The 16,986-nt window shown below is 36.5% G+C and overlaps 1 protein-coding gene across 3 annotated transcripts in view; it reads right to left on the bottom strand.

Moving 5' to 3' along the window:
• Positions 1 to 16,986, bottom strand: part of GTDC1 (glycosyltransferase like domain containing 1) — a gene marked incomplete at its 3' end in the record, with an annotated part of 383,897 nt that overhangs the window by 293,477 nt on the left and 73,434 nt on the right. For all 3 annotated transcript variants that reach the window (XM_082658781.1, XM_082658780.1, XM_082658782.1), the window contains exon 2: positions 10,861 to 10,924. The remainder of the gene's footprint in view (positions 1 to 10,860; positions 10,925 to 16,986) is intronic.

Raw genomic sequence — 16,986 nt, 5'->3', positions numbered from 1 at the left:
TGTGTTTCAAATTCTCGTCAATAGACTACAAGAAGCCCTCGCAAAAGGCGAGGGGGCAAAAGAGGTATTCCTGAATTGAAGATTACAGCAGCATTATACAGTGAACTGTCCAGCAATCAGCTATTCAAGTAAGTTCTAAATCATTGCAGGTATCATTGAATGAGGACAAAGACAACAAAAAGTAAACCATGAGTGCTTATTGGGCAGCATAAAATTAAAGAGGAATGGGGAAATGCAAAGCCTAAAGCTATCTATATTAGGAAGTATTACCAAGGGATACTCAAACAATTCATTTAACAAATATTTACTAAGTGCCTACTTTAGGCCAGACACTCTATTAATTGCTGAGAATACAAAGGTGAAAAATAGTGAGAAAGGGCTGAACTTTTACAAGCAATATTTTTAAGTGCAAAGTGTTGGCCTATAAATTATTACTTCCTGAAGTATGACCAAAACAGCATCTTAAGGACCAAGAGACTGACTATGGATACCCAATTCCAAATCTAGAAAACTATATTGACTAAATTGTGATTATGTAGGCACTCTCTCCCAGGACTGCTTCTGAATGTTAAAAGGGCCTCCTCTATTTTCAGTGACTATAAACTGCTCAGATAGAAAATTTGAGTTCCAGATACTTGAATACATTCCCTGCTCTGAGATAAGTTCTATCCATGCACAGGTTGTTTTAGTAATTAAGGTGCCAACAACCCTGCCGTTGTGAATGAAAAGGGAGGAATTTATTAAAAGAGTGCTATATAGGGGATGTTGTATGGGAGATAGTGGATAGTTGTTTGCTTTGTCCCCTGAGGTCAAAATAAAAGAAACAGAATGAAAATACAACGAAAGGGATTTAGGTTAGACATAGGAGGAGTTGTGAAGCACTGATTCACACTACCAAGTTATACTCTGAGCCATTTGTTCTGCAGATTTTGAAAAAAGAGATAGCCTGCTTTCTTCTTAGTTTAGGGCAAAGCAAGCAGATGTAAAGATGACTTCTTAGGGTTTCTTTCAGACATGTTTTTCTATTGTATGTAACCATTTGCATGCACAGTGGAAAAATATGAAGCTACCATTCTAAGAATTAAAAGAAAGAATATAGCCAAAATGCCATCTAGGATAAATTCTGATTTAGTGTGCTCTTAGCCATAAGGCTTCCAAGGATCTAATAACTCCTCCTTATAAGTCAACATCAATAATATAAATTATCGGGGGCTTCCCTGGTGGCGCAGTGGTTGAGAGTCCGCCTGCCAATGCAGGGGACACAGGTTCGTGCCCCGGTCCAGGAGGATCCCACATACCACGGAGCGGCTGGGCCCGTGAGCCATGGCCACTGAGCCTGCGCGTCCGGAGCCTGTGCTCCGCAATGGGAGAGGCCACAACAGTGAGAGAGAGGCCTGCATACCGCAACAACAAAAATAATAATAATATAAATTATCAAATGACTTATTTACCTCATTAATAAACTCAAATTGCTTATTTCTTCAAAAACTGAAGTCTTAATATATGAGAACTACAAAATATCCTTGTTTAAACAATAATCTATTCATGGAGTTAAAAAGAAGTTATATTTTTTTATTTACCCATGAATAACTTGCTCCAACAAAAATATTGGTACTAAGTCATTTTGAGGATCTTTCTATAACCCTTATAACTGAATATCGTCTACTCAAAATGACTTTGACATCTTTACATTGATGTCCCCTTAGCAATAATGAACAATTTTATAAAATTTAATCCACAACCCTCAGAAATTAAAAATATGACTATGCCCTTTACATGTATAAATGATTTATACCAATTATATTAACAAATATATTTCTTAGTACTTATTCATTCATTTAACAAGTGTTTTATTGAGGGTCTATCTAGGCACTGTGCTGAGTGTAGTAGGGACACCAAGATGACCTAATTAGAGTTTCTGTCCTCAGTCATAGAAACATAACCTCACAATACCAAAACACATGTACTGGATGTCAAAAGGGAACAAACATCAAGTTGCTTTTTTTTTTTTTTAACAAATTTATTTATTTATTTATGGCTGAGTTGAGTTTCTGTTGCTGCGTGTAGGCCCTCTCTAGTTGCAGTGAGCGGGGGCCGCTTTTCGCTGTGGTGCGTGGGCTTCTCATTGCGGTGGCTTCTCCTGCTACGGAGCATGGGCTCTAGGTGTGCAGGCTTCAGTAACTGTGGCTCGCAGGCTCTAGAGCGCAGGCTCAGTAGTTGTGGCGCACGGGCTTAGCTGCTCCGCAGCATGTGGGATCTTCCCTGACCAGGGATCGAACCCGTGTCCCCTGCATTGGCAGGAGGATTCTTAACCACTGCGCCGCCAGGGAAGCCCAGCAAGTTGCTTCTGATAAATGGAATACTTATAACTGGAATGGAATATTTCCTGCCATATCAATAAACAAAGGATGCCACAGTCATCAACGATTGCAACCCTCTGGTGTGAGCTGGTGAGCCCTGCGCAGACGCAGGGCTGAAAAGAACACCTGCCATCTAGCAGCCATCAGACTGCGGCCACTCCCTACAGTGAGCCCTAAGGAAACTCAGGATGTGAAAATACAGGATACTGGCCCCAGGTAGCTGAGGTGCATATCAAAGGAATGATTTCAGTAAGCCCAGATTCTCAAATCTTCCCGTACATAGAAAAGCGCTAAAGTCCTTGAGATATCTTGTTTTCTTTAATTAACAGTAATCTTTTGACATTCCGACTACCTGCCCTTTTGTTGCAAAACTCCTATATATCCTGGCTCCTCCCCTCACCTCCTTGGAGCAGTTTCTCAGAGTTATCTGAAATGCTATCTCCCGGGCTGCAGTCCTCATTTTGCCCCAGATAAAACTTAACTCGCAACTCTCACGTTGTGCTTTTTTTTTTTTGCGGTACGCGGGCCTCTCGCTGCTGTGCCCTCTCCCATTGCGGAGCACAGGCTCCGGACGCGCAGGCTCAGCGGCCATGGCTCATGGGCCTAGCCGCTCCACGGCATGTGGGATCTTCCCAGACTGGGGCACGAACCCGTGTCCCCTGCATTGGCAGGCGGACTCTCAACCACTGCGCCACCAGGGAAGCCCTGTGCAATTTTTTAAGTCAACACTTTCTACAAGTACCCGGGAAGTTCAAAGGTCCAAGCAACTAACTATACAAAAAGAACTAAGGAAGTATGGCAGATAACTTTAGGATGGATCAGTTGACACTCATTCCAATTCTCCTTCTCCCTGCCTTCCTCCAAAATAAAGGCTAGAAAGCTAAATACTTTTTATCTCATTCTAGAGGTAGTTAGGTGACACACTTTTGGCCCCTGAGATGCAGGCAGAAGTCCCCAGGAGCGGGCCTCTCTTTCTAAAGAAAAAGAGAAAGTTCTCCATGAAAACTAGGCTTCTGGGCTCCCTTTACTTTTCTTCCTGCTTCAAAGTAAACACAATTTCTATAGGTACAAAAGTCATCTGTGGAATAAGAAGCAAGCATTACGTGCTAAGGATGATGGAGAAGGATGATGTTACCTGGCCCCCTGATGAACTAACTGCCTCCCGACTTCTTACGCCAGGAGACAAATAAAACCCTTACTCATTTAAGTCACAGTCAGTAAGATTTTCTACCACTTGGAGCCAGAGGCATTTTTACCATTAAAAGAAAGCTACAACAAAGAGGAGATGTTTGAGTTGGACTATGGGTCCTTCTTCCTTAATTCAGCTGTTATCTAGTCCTTTCTAGCTAGAGGAATTAAAAACAATTTTGAATTTTCATGTCCACAGTTTTACTATAGTATTCTGTAATCCAGATTACTTAAATAAACATGTTCTAACTCTTCCACGGAAATACATCTATTGCATAGTCATTACAAGATTTTTTATTTATTTCTTTTCCTAACTGAAACCTTCAATCCCCCCAAACCTATAAAATAACATTTCTTATAGCATGATATAAATCATTCATGTATGTAATATACACATACAAATAAACAGCTTAAGAAAGGGGTAAGAAATGAGAAGGAAGAGAGAGAAGGAAAGAGGAACCTAGCTTATTTGAAAGTATAAACTATGTTTTTCAATTTTGTGAGCATCTTAAAAAGTATCTTCATAATAAATTAAAGACCTCAAGATAATAGTATTTTTAAAATAGGAAAGACTCCCGGCAACTTGAAATCAGTGTCTCTGTTTCTGAAAAAATTTCAAACTTGAAAAATACATATCCAACAAGTATTCTTCATCCAATTTATCACTAGCATTATTATATCATTGCCATATCCCCCCTATCTCTATTAGCCTCCCTAAGGTAGTAATCTGTCTCTCTAGGTAAGTTTCAGTTGGACATATTTTAAATGTGTACTGTTCTTGAGATAGTTTCAATTGTACACTGCTAAAAAGATTCATTAATTTCAACCACCATCAACTCCATATGCCACACATACTTTTTTTCTGCCTTTTTTGTTCAAATATATTTCACTGTGGCCACTCAGAGGAAAATTACACATTCCAATAACATTTGAGTTCCTCTCCGTTACCCTTTCAGTGGCTCAGGGTAATGATAGAGTAAAGAATCATGTTCTTCACAGGCTCTCCTTTTTTTTTTTTTTTCCATTTGGTAGAATTTCAGCTTCAAATCCCTTGTGCCAAAAAGCAATGGGTAATGTCTGATGCTCTTCTCTAACAGTAGTACTTTGGAGGGAAGGGGAGAGAAAGTCAGGAGAAATCACTCACTTTCCCAGCTTTTAAAGAGTCTTAGCATATGGAAAAAGCAATCTCTTATCCTATTTTCCTAAAATAGAATTACAGAATCATAATAGGTAAAGGGGCCAGAGGAAGAGGAAAAAGAATTAGAAAATTTTACAAATATCTCTGAGTATGGGTAATGGCTAAAATGATGAAACTACTGATAGTTCTAGCCCTAAATTCCCAGCGAAATCAGTCAAAAAAAACAAAAAACAAAAAACCTATATGTTCATAAAACCTGGGGCTTATATATTCCTTGGCACTGTTTACAGGTAGAGACTTCCTCTGTAAAATAGATAAAAACTACATCTCATCTTCATGAGACTGCAAGAATGGGAGAAATAAAGATACTAAGCATAGTCAGATAACATAAATGCCTTCATTTTAAAACCAACATTCAAAGACAATCGACTACAGTCCATATGAACTCAAAAGAAAATTCATAGAATAAGTCTCCTTTGTTTACGTCATCTCAACTTCAATTTCATCTGCAGTTATCTCCTTTAAAGCAAATATTTCTAGGGCCCTTACATGATAGGAAGTCCTTTTTCTCAGGCCCATTTTTATTTGGTTATCTTTTTAGGTGCACTAAAGATTGAGTTTACAATAAGCTGAACAGACAGCGTACAAAAGGCTTTTAGAACTATACCATATGGTCCAGGGAAGGGAACAATCTGGACGATCCCCATTTCAATCTGCAAGCTTGTCCACCTCTATAACACATTATACTACTGTAATAAAATATTAAGATGGAAATGTAAAAGCAAAACTAGTCTATCTTTAGCATTACCAGGCAACCACACTTCCAAAAATTAACTGATAAACTTAATAAACATTTAATTTATATTCTGAAATTTTGGTATGCAACACCAGGCATACAAACCTAGGCCACTATTCACTAGAAACAATATTTCGGCAGGGATATGTGTGGGTATTCAACTTATGCTTCAGAAATTTGGAAGAAGAAAAAAACACAAAACACTTTTACAGGGGCATATTGGCAGGGGCTGATGTAACAGATGACACATTCTTGGAAATCAAATAAAAGCAATAGGGAAATACCCATTGTTGCCTGCTGAAGGCCTAATCACATGGACACAGCTGGAACCAATGTAGATCATTCATTAATAAAATTGTATTGTAGTAGCCACTTTTTGATGCATTTCAATTACTGCTGTAGCCAAATCTCTGAATTTCTTTGTTCCATGTTAGTAAGATTGTTTGAATGCGAAATATGAGAAGATTTAGAACAGGGGAAAAAAAAAAAAACCTGCTCTCATGCTAAAAATGAGACTAGCTCAAAAAGCTAAATGTCACTTTACCTTGCAATCTACTTACTCTATCAGCAGCTTAAAATATGCAGCGTAAACCTGAAAGGGGGAATTCATATGGTACTATGGATAAAAAGTGAGCAGTGTGAGATGCCACAGAAAACATATGAAATACTTGTGAAAGTATTCTACAGAATTATAAGATGTCGGGCAGGAGGAATTAAAATGTACCAAAAACTAAGGGGAGAATCAAACAACTGAATTAAAACATACTCTTTCATGTAATACTCTCTAATGACTTTTAACACTGAAGTATGTACTATACGCCTCAGGGAAGGTCACTCATATTTTTGACCACATAAACTTAGAAATCACTATTTGTCATTATATGTTACCAATATTTGATATCAAACAGCACCTACCCAGGAGTTAGGTTTAAAATCTGTACTGATATTCAAATGAAATAAAATACTGGCTATAATTATAAACATGGTATGTAATATAATAAAGTCCTGGTTAAAATAATAAATTTGGTATTTATCCAATTTTGCTGGCATCTGTTAATAAATTTATTTTTCCATGTTTCTACAAATATAATGATTAAGTTTCTATATCATAATTTCTGCAAACTGCATAATATCAAACTATAAAGACGTAGCAGCCTTGATATGTGTCCTGAATTAAACAAAACTGTAGTATTTATTATTTACAAAAATGAAAAACTCAATAGCATTTATCAAAAACACTGCTCAAACATTATAGGTCTTAAATATATTTCTACTATGCCTCTGTGTACAGTTAGAATAAACAAATAAATAGGACAATTCATGTTTCAATTCCTAACTCATTGAAAGATATATTCCTACCACAAAAAAGATAAAGGGCTTAACTGCAAATAAAAATTATACCAATGGAGAAAATGTACTTAAAGTCAATAAACAGTATTCAATATACAATTAACATTCAACATATGTGAACATACAGAAGGAAAGAGTTTTTATCTGTACCATCTTTAACCTCCAATTCTAATATTAAAAAACCTTTGTAAAGCAATTATACTCCAATAAAGGTGTTAAAAAAAAAAAAAAAAAACCTTGACACAAAGGACTCAAGACAGTCATGCACTTAACTGGACCAAGAAGAAAAAACAATTTCACTGGCATTCCTTCTCAAAAACATCATCATTCTTAAGCTTAAAATGTTGACCTAAAGATTTAATTAATATAACTTAACAAGCACCTCACTCAGATTCATTTTAGCTGCTCTACAGAAAAAGCCACTTAAATACAAGTTTAAAAAAAAAAAAACAGCATTGGAGGGACTCAAGAATCACAGCATTTAATACACATGCATTATACATACAAATCAATTTGAGTATTTGTTTGTTTTGTTAAAGTAATAAGCCAATATGTTGCTGAACCTGTCTTGAGAATGAGAGAAAATAACAGGTGAGATTATTTAATGCATACTTCTGATATACCTGTTTTACAAATCCTTTTAATTATTTTAAAGCATTTTTTAAATTAAAAATCTCTGGAAAAAAAAAGAACAACTGTTAGATTGCACAAGTTTGTTTTAATGTATTCATAATAGATATATTTTCCAGCATATATGGCATACAAAAATGTTTCACATTCATCATTCTAACACAAACCACTGTTTTCTTTCTTTTTAGTCACATTTGTTACACATTTACAAAAATACAGGAGTTTTTCCTCCCAAAGTAATTTTCTCATTGCTAGAAATCATTGACAATTTTAAAAATAAAAATCAGTCAAAATAATATCAATCTCCTCCTAAGAAAACAAATTCTGCCTATTTAATTATTTGTATCTTGATTGTAAAACACTAATTTTTAAAGTAGATCACATGAAAGTAAATCATTTGTTTTGCTTAATACAACAGAAAACACATTTACATTTTGAGGAACATTCTACGAAATTTCATAGAATGTTTGCTCATAGTGAAAATCTAGTCTCCTCTTCAAATCATCACTTAAAAATCATAGTGCTACATTTCCACGTCCCTTGTAATAATAGGTCACTAATTACAATTTAGAAAACATTGGGAAACTTAAAAAATGCTTTTGTGTTTTACCTTGCATTTTGATTTCAAAGGAAAAAAATTTTAATGCACATCCTTGTATTTAATGGAAGCTCACTTGCTTATCTAGCTACACTTATCAGACATTCCAAAAATGAGTACTCAATCTATAAAAGATATGAACTGACTCTGAGTCTGACAAAAATAGAAAACAATAGCAAGCTTTTTGGTCTCAACAAAAGATAGCTTGGCAAAAAATCCATGTAATATAAGCAAATATTACTCAAGAGTTTCAATTCAAATAATAAGCTGTGAAGCAAGACAAGATTCCTACCAATCAAAAATACTATGTCAACATGACGAAAGTTAGCAATATTCAGAAGGGTTTTCTGAAAAGTATGGCAAAAATGCAACTGTGAAGGAAATCTCTAGGAGAGCTGGAAAAGGCAAATTTAGCACAAGCTTCTATAAGGAACAATGCCATTTAGTAAATGTGGAAGTTGTGAGGAGAATGATGTCTCTATTTAAGAACAAGTTTTTTTTTTTCATGATGGTGTTTTACGTGAAGAAAGAGGAAGACGAGGGAAAAGAAATGGTATAAGTAGGAAGAACTAAGGCTGCTTGCTTTCCTTCAGTGAGGCTGGGAGGGTCGACCCTCTGCCTTATGAAAACCACTGCCAGAACCAAGCTACACAAAACATTTTGGCTGCCAGCCTAGAACAGTGCCAGGCTGTTTTTTATTTTTGCGCTAGGCTCCCTCAATTGAGACAGTGTGGGATTGTCACTTTGATGCACATAGAGAACAAAGAATAATATAGTACAGAGGAGGGGAATTTATTTTGCCCCTTTAAAGTCAGGTTAGCATTTTGTTTTCTTTGACAGGTCTTGAAAAGACCCAAGAAACAAAAGTTATGCTGAAGAATGGATCAATTGCCTAAAGAAATTAGCGTGAGTACAATATTGTCGACAGTTTAAAAGCCATTTGAGATTAACATTTTTAAAAAATCAGACTTAAAAGGGGTCCAAGTCATATATTTACCTGTTTAAGAGGCCAGAGACCAAGAAGTACATGATACACCATCACTTAATCTTGTTTAAAATCTGAGAGTATGAAGGAAGGCCATAAAATCTCACAAAAAAAGAACTAATATAAGTATTATAATTTTTAGGTCACTATTCAGAGGCAACTTTCTCAGCTGCTATTGTGAACTTGAGTTCTCCAAAATTAAATAATCTGATTAAAAGATTATAACATTAGAATCTGAATATTGTATGCCTTTTCAGGGAAAGAGGTGATAAACGATCGAAAATGTTTGAAGGATTAAACCACAAATCATCTATGAAGTTGCCACAGACACAAACAGGAAAACCGTCTCTTCTATCCTATTCAATTCTGTACTAGAAGCAAAGCTAACACAAATGAGAAAACCAAGTGTGTGCTGCTGCAAGCTTCAACTAAATCTACTACCTGAATCTGGAGACCAAAAACACCAATAAGCCATTAGCTCCTAGAGGTATGACCTTTTTCTCTCTAATGCACAAGATAAGTAGAGGTAGAGGTCCATTTTCTACAATCCAAATGAAAAGAAAGAATGAACTGTGACAAGCCCAGATCCCATGCTGGCATATTTTACACTAAGCTCAGCATCATCTAGAAGCAGTATGCTTCTCCCTGCCAATCAGGGGGGGAAAAGAAGTTGTGAAAACTACTACAGCGTGGATGAATAGCACCAAAGGTCTACGAGTCCCTTCCTCCTGCACATCTCCACTGAATCAGCTGTGAAAAGAAGACCAACGGCTGTTACAGAAATAGCAAGAACTAAAGCACTTGCCTCAGATGTTACACATAGAGGCATGGAGCATTTACCACCTAAGCCTATCTAATTTCTGCCAAAATGATCCCCTGCCCAGTTTTGTTCATAGCCACAGATTCTGATAGCAAGTCACGATCAGTGATGGGAAAGGCAACAGGGGAGGGAGAACATGGGGAAGAAATCCAGAGAGAACAGTGGCCAAACTCCAAACAATATACATGCTTCTCTTACTTAAATTAGTGCCCATGCACAATACTTTGGGACAACAAAACCTGTGATAAAGGTTTCAGGTACGATGATTTGCTCTGGGCGGCAAGGGTAAGTCTGTCATATAATCAAAAAAAAACCCATTATTTTCCTCCTCACAGTTCTCCTTTTGCATTTCCTTTCTTTCCTCTAGGATATACTGCTGATGCTATTACCGCATGGGACACTGATAGTTGTAGGCAAGGCATTCATGTATTGCCAAAGTGGTCCAGAGAGTGATGTCTGGCTGGCTTTAATTCAGCAAGGAATATGAGGCAAAAGCAGGAAGCAAAAAGAATGAAAGGTATAGAAGAAGCCAGGGTATAGCCTGTGTTTTCTGTTTATTAATGATGCAGATGAAATGGGGGGAAATCTAGAAAAAGCAGCCAAGCCAAGTGAATTACAAAGAAAGATTAAAGGAGCTAAATGTGTATAACTTGGCTGACAACCAAAGAACAATATGAGAGCTGTCCACAACTCTCCAAAGTATATACAAAAAAGAAGAGCAGGGAATTTTTATTTACTATTGAAGTGTGAATATATGAAATAATAATGAGATAAAATAAAAATAAAGAAATCTGACTTCAAGTAGCCAAGGAAGTGATCTGGTAAAACTTAAGAAAGGATATGCTTCCTCCTCTTTAGAAATATTTATCATCTATCTAGAAATATTTATCATCTACTGACCCACACTGCAGTAAAGAGTAGATAATAGGAAATGACCACATAATGCCAGAGGACTTAATTCATGGAGAAATAAAAATGAAGTCCCATTTGCTTACCTGATGATCCAGATTTACTGATGTCTCTCTTTACATATGTCTGATCTGGCTAATGAAGAGATATCTGTGAAATCACAAAGGACATAGTTAGGTTGGTATCTTCAAATTAAGCCCAATCTGAATTCTGAATCCTGACCTGGACAAGAGTTTACTTAAATGATCTAGTAGTCTGATTCTTGGATATTCTAAGAGGGGAAAAGAACCTCTAAGAACAGAAATACTTTGAGTCTTAACTAAGAGCTTTTTTCAGTCTTTCCAAGGATTTCCCAAATTAATTATGACTCAAAAAAATAATAATAATTCAGATTAGAAGTCCTTCACCTTGGTATATGGACAGCCCTCAGGAGTCTATGCACTCCTGAATGATATATGAAAAATGTGTGGGTTTATGTAAATGTGTATGTCTCTGGGGAGAAGGTCAATAATTTACGAGATTTGCAGAGAGGTCTATAATCCAAAAAACTGTGAAGAACCTGTGCTGAGTATAGTCTAAAATCTCAAAGGCAGGTTGGAATGCATATAGATAATCAATCCAGGTTTGGAAAACAATGGAGGTGCACAGACACTTGCAGATCTGGGGTAAACACCTTAAGAACACTACTTTCTGGGAGAACATAACATCAAGTTTAAACTGTTACTTAAGTTACACAGCCCTATGTTCTCTGCCTGCCATACACAGTGAAGAGAATGATGGGTGGATATTCTGACTCTCCTGTTCTGTATATATTAAAGTCAGAATCCTTAGGTATATCAACACTGACAGGGTCAGAACTAACAGAGCAACTCATCCAAAAAGAATCCTATATGACAAGCAAAAAGAAGGAGCTATCAAAGCAGTAAGAAATGTGGCTCCCAAACAGTTTACATAGCACAAATTCACAGGATTAGCCAAACACATCTCCTAAAATAATTATTCAAAACAGTAATCAGAGTCAGAATAACCTACACCAGAATAAAAAACAGGTTGGAGAACCTTCCAGACACCAACTATGAACAAGATGGGAAAGCATTCACAGCTAGAGAGAGGATCTGGAGCTGAGGTGTCACCAAAACAACAACAATAAACAAACACTGAGAAGACATAAATCAAGGAAAGAGAAAAAAAAGAACAAAATAACTCGAGATGGCTTATTTCACATAATGACTATAGAGTATATTCTCTCAGAGAAAACAGTGTATTTAGACATTCACCTCCTGAGCATCTCCCTGGCATCGCTCTGGTGCTGGGAATTCATCAGTGAACAAGACAAACAAAGCTTGCCCTGCTGGAGCTTAATTTTGGGGAGGAGAGGAAGGATGATGGGAGACACCTATATCAGCAACATCATTTCAATGTGTGATACATGAAAGAAAACAAATAAATAAGATGATGTGACCGAGACATGCAAGAACGGCCTACATCTATCTAGTACATCACAGAGATGCTCACTCCAATCCTCAAAGTTAGTCAGGGTCGTAGAGAATTGAGATGGGGGAGGGACTGTAGGGACAGCTAGTCAGACCTCTTCATTTCAGAGACAAAGAATCACAACCTCATTATTTCCGAACATCAAAATACACACACCTGGACTGAGTTAGGATTTTATGATACACGCTCTGTCTTTAGAAGAGAGGATTGAGAACAGGTACTGAATAGCATTCCTGAAAACCTGGCTAAGGATACTGAATACTTCATACCTTTAATATTTAATAAAGAACCACATTCTATCCAAATTCTTGGCAAGTTCCATTCAATTAAAAGAATTTTGTTTTTTGCTTCTACAGACAAATCTGATCAATTTCTGCTGTCAAAAAAAGGCTACCCAAGGTCATGTTCTAGGCCTCAAACCTAGGCAATCTGGCTCCAGGATCCCAAACTCTCATCACTACTTTTTGCAGACTCTACAGAAGTAAAATTTAAAAGAACAAAACAGCCTTAGGTGGCTCCCAATATTCTTAAATTTATACACTCAACTAAGACCAGAAAAAGTCAAATTAAATAAAACCAAGTGTGATGAAAATTTAGAAGCAAAACTAGGAGAGGATAAGAATGAAATAATGAAAGAAGACACAAAAGAGTCATCTGCTCTGAGCCTAAAGCATCCAAATGAGAATTTCTCAGGAATAGGAAAACATTACCATGTGGACATGAAAACTATATGGGCCTCAGAAATGGGGTATGCCCACTGAGGCCACAGAGGAAAGTCAGGCTTTGATTCATAACCAGGGAAACTTCCAAAGACTTCCATGTAATTCTGCTTCACAAAGCTCTGTGTGTGTGTGTGTGTGTGTGTGTGTGTGTCTGTGTGTCTGTGTGTCTGTGTGCATGCACATATGTATGTGGTATGTTAGGGAGATGGATTGGTTCTTAAAAGAATTTCAATGTTTATAAAAAACTTACAGAAATAATTCCTATCTGAATAGGGCTATACAGCCTATATATTTAAATGCAGTTTCACACTTTTTTAAAAAACTTCCAAAATATAAAGCTCACAAGGTAAATATATAAATAAAAACATGGGAAAAAATAAATCTGCATATTGATTATATATGTATACGTATGTCTAGAAGGAGGCACAAAAAAACAATAACACTGGTTCATGTGTATAAAGAACGTGAGTGTTAGGGACTGAGGTATAGGAGGAGAGATTTCATATCCCTCAAAATTATATTTTTTCAATTTGAACCAAGTAAACAGTGATAATTCAAAAGTTTTAAAAACAGGGAACTCTACTCAATACTCCGTAATGATCTATATGGGAAAATAATCTAAAATAGAGTGGATATATGTATATGTATAAGTGATTCACTGTGCTGTATAGCAGAAAGTAACACAACATTGTAAATCAACTATAATCCAATAACAAATTTTTAAAACAGAAATAACAAAAGAAAATTTTAAGAATAGTCTTGAAGTTCAAAAATAAAAATAAAATAATATTGAAGAGGAAAAGGGTATGGAAATCTATCTATTCATATATATATATATATATATATATATATGCATAGAGGGGTCCTTGCTGGTAGAGGAGTTGGGACTTCAGCCTCAGTGAAAGACTCTAGCTTTCCACCTTCACACATCATCATCAACCCTGCCGTCCACACCTCACAGTCCACCACCAGAAATACACAACAAACATGCATACACAGAGGCCATTTCAATTGGTAGATAATGCTGTTCGAATATCCTATCTCTGAGAGCCTAATTGCTTAAAAACATCTAAAAAGACAGACACACTTTTAAAAAAAGTAAAAAGAATTCTACAAGCTATCAACATAGAAATATATTTCATACCCTTTTTAAATTAAAATAAAAAGTTGTTTAAGAAAAAAAAAATCGGTCAGAGATTCCAAAAGATCAGTGATGCAAAGTTTCCCCAAAGCTAGAAATCTATGACATTATTTGCTTAGCCTATAGTCTCCAACCTAAGAAAGGAACCCTGAGTCCTTTTCTTTTGAATGTGAGCATATTCTATGACATCTGTCATCTCACTGACCAAAAGTGATGCTGCAGACTTCACTGGGCAGCAGTGACCCATTCCTTCCTCCTTGGCCAAGAGAAAGTCTTCCACCCAAAGCTGTAAAGCTGTCAGGGATGTAGTAAGCCCTTTTCTTTAAACTTCTAACAGGTCAGAACTTTTCACAAAATCTACCCCCAAAAAAGGCTTATTCACATTAATTTGCTTTGTGTTGCCATCATTTATTGTCTTCATTTTTAATTTAGTGGTATTTTTAGCCAAATGAAATGAAATAACGGTCAGTTTTTCTCAATCTGTCTCAGCTCTACTCTTCATCTTCTGGGACCCAATTCATGTGATCCTTTAACAACTATTTATTTCACACCAAACTAGATATCTCCCTAAAGCTTACCAATCTAGCCTCCAGGCATATTTCTTAAATAAAAGCTGTAGATCTTTGTAAACGTAAAATTTGCATACTAAAGGAACAAATCAACTATCAAAAGACCTAGTACTATATAGCTGTTGCTCACCTCTAAGCAGAGTTTAAAATTCATTTCAATTTATTATTTTTTTAAAGAAACAGCTATTGACTTTTTCCCTTTGCAAAATACTGTGTTTAATGGCCTAGTTAAATTAGAGGTGATAGTGTGAAGCAAGTGTTTTAAATTGGTAAATTCTAAACCTTTTAATAAAAGCACATCAGTCAGAAGTTTTAATAAGACTCAGCAGGACAGAGAAGAATTAACAGTCTGTAGGTATCAAAAAGGGGTGATAGACAATGATAACCTTAATCATTTGCATAGGGATTTATAATTTCATTGCTTAAAGGTTAATGAAATTATGTGGTATTTTGCCTACTCTTTTTTTTTTTGCTATTTTTTTAACATCTTTATTGGAGTATAATTGCTTTACAATGATGTGTTAGTTTCTGCTGTATAACAAAGTGAATCAGCTATACATAAACATATATCCCTATATCTCCTCCCTCTTGCATCTCCCTCCCACCCTTGCCTACTCTTATCCAGTAATGGATGCCTTGGTTCGTATACATTTATTGACTGAATCATGTAACAGAAGAAATGACTGAAATATTACCAATTAATCTGCTGCATTTTTTAAATATACTCCTGGGTGCCCAGCTATCATAATCTGTTCTAACCAATAACTGGGTACCCTAAAATAAAAACATAAGGTTTCCAACAGCCTCTCTTCTGAGATGAGAAGAACAAACTCATAATTAGAACTCTAAAAGTACAGTAGGTTGCTAAAGTGATTTTTTAATTAGATACATTCCTTTATTTACTTTGTACTTCAAGTCAACTATTGCTAAATAGTTGCTTCTGCCAAATAGTAACATAAAATACAGATTGATGAGTATATTCAAGACACTGGAGGGTGAAACTGGATGGAGAAATTCAAACAATAGACACAAATAATGAGAAGAGTTGAAGTAATAAAAGAATTCTAGGTTGGAGCAATTGTTTTCAATCATCACGGGACAAAAACAACACAGTACAGTGGCCTTGCCTCACTGAGCACCCAAGAGGTGTTCAAGGCCAGTGCTTTGCTTGGTACCCAGTTCTAATGGAAAATTGCCAAGAGTCTAGCTTTAGGCAGAGTGGCGTTACCTACTCTGGCTGCACAACAGAATCACCTGGAGGGCTTTTTTTTTAAAAAAAAAAAAAAGGTGATACTTAAACCACAGGATCAAAGATTTTGGTTTCATCAACAATTTTTAGAAGCTCCCAGGTGATTTCTTACACGTGCAGCTATGGTTGAGAAATACTGCTAGAGGGCACTGGGTCTCAAAGTGTGGTCCCTGGACCAGCAATGGGAGCAACAGCAGCAGCAGGTGGAAACTTACTGGAAATGCAAATACCCAGGCCCCATCCCAGATCTACTGAACTAGAAACTCCAGGGTGGGGTCAGGCAACCTGTATTCTGATGAGCCCTTCAGGAAATTCTGATGTACACTAATGTTTGAGAAACACTGCTTTAGAGTAAGAAAAATCTGGGCTTCAGTCATCTCTCCAGAATTTACTGACTGAATGACCACTGGTCAGCTCTCTAAACCTCACTTTCCTCACCTGCAAAATAATAGAGTTAGCTATGATTTGTAAACATGTATTATGTGCAGAGAATGTGCTAATAAGCACTTTATATACATTAATTAATTTAACACAACAAGCTTACCACGTAGATATTAATATCATTTACACCCGTTGAACATTACAAAGCGAGGAGGCAGAACTGAACTTTGAGCTCAAGTCTTTCAAATTCTAAAATCATTGCTCCTTCCCTATTCCACAAAATATGCTGGTCTGCCCTCGCTCCCTCTCTCCCTTCCTCCCTCCCTCCCTCCCTTCCTTCTTTCCTTCCTTCCTCCCCCTTCCCTCCCTCCGTCTTCTCTCCTTCTTTCCTTCACTCCTATCTGTCTCTGTCTATTTGTCTGTCTTTCTCACTTTCTCTGGAAATTTATTTTCCTACTACAAAGCTAGAGATTAACTAGCATGTACCGAGTGACTACTGCCATAGGCCAGAAAGAAAAGGATTAAAATTTTTAAAATTTTAAAATCATAGTAATGACATTACTACATGTAGACACACATTTTGCAAAATATAGAAACACATATGATTTAATTCTAAAGTGGTAAGTCAAAAACAGAAGAAACTCAGGAGTTCATGA

The sequence above is a fragment of the Grampus griseus genome (genome assembly GCF_964374135.1).
Source record: "Grampus griseus genome assembly, chromosome: 7".
Taxonomy (NCBI): Eukaryota; Metazoa; Chordata; class Mammalia; order Artiodactyla; family Delphinidae; genus Grampus; species Grampus griseus.
The sequence above is the reverse complement of the archived record's forward strand: the minus strand, read 5'-3'. Positions and strand labels throughout refer to the sequence as shown.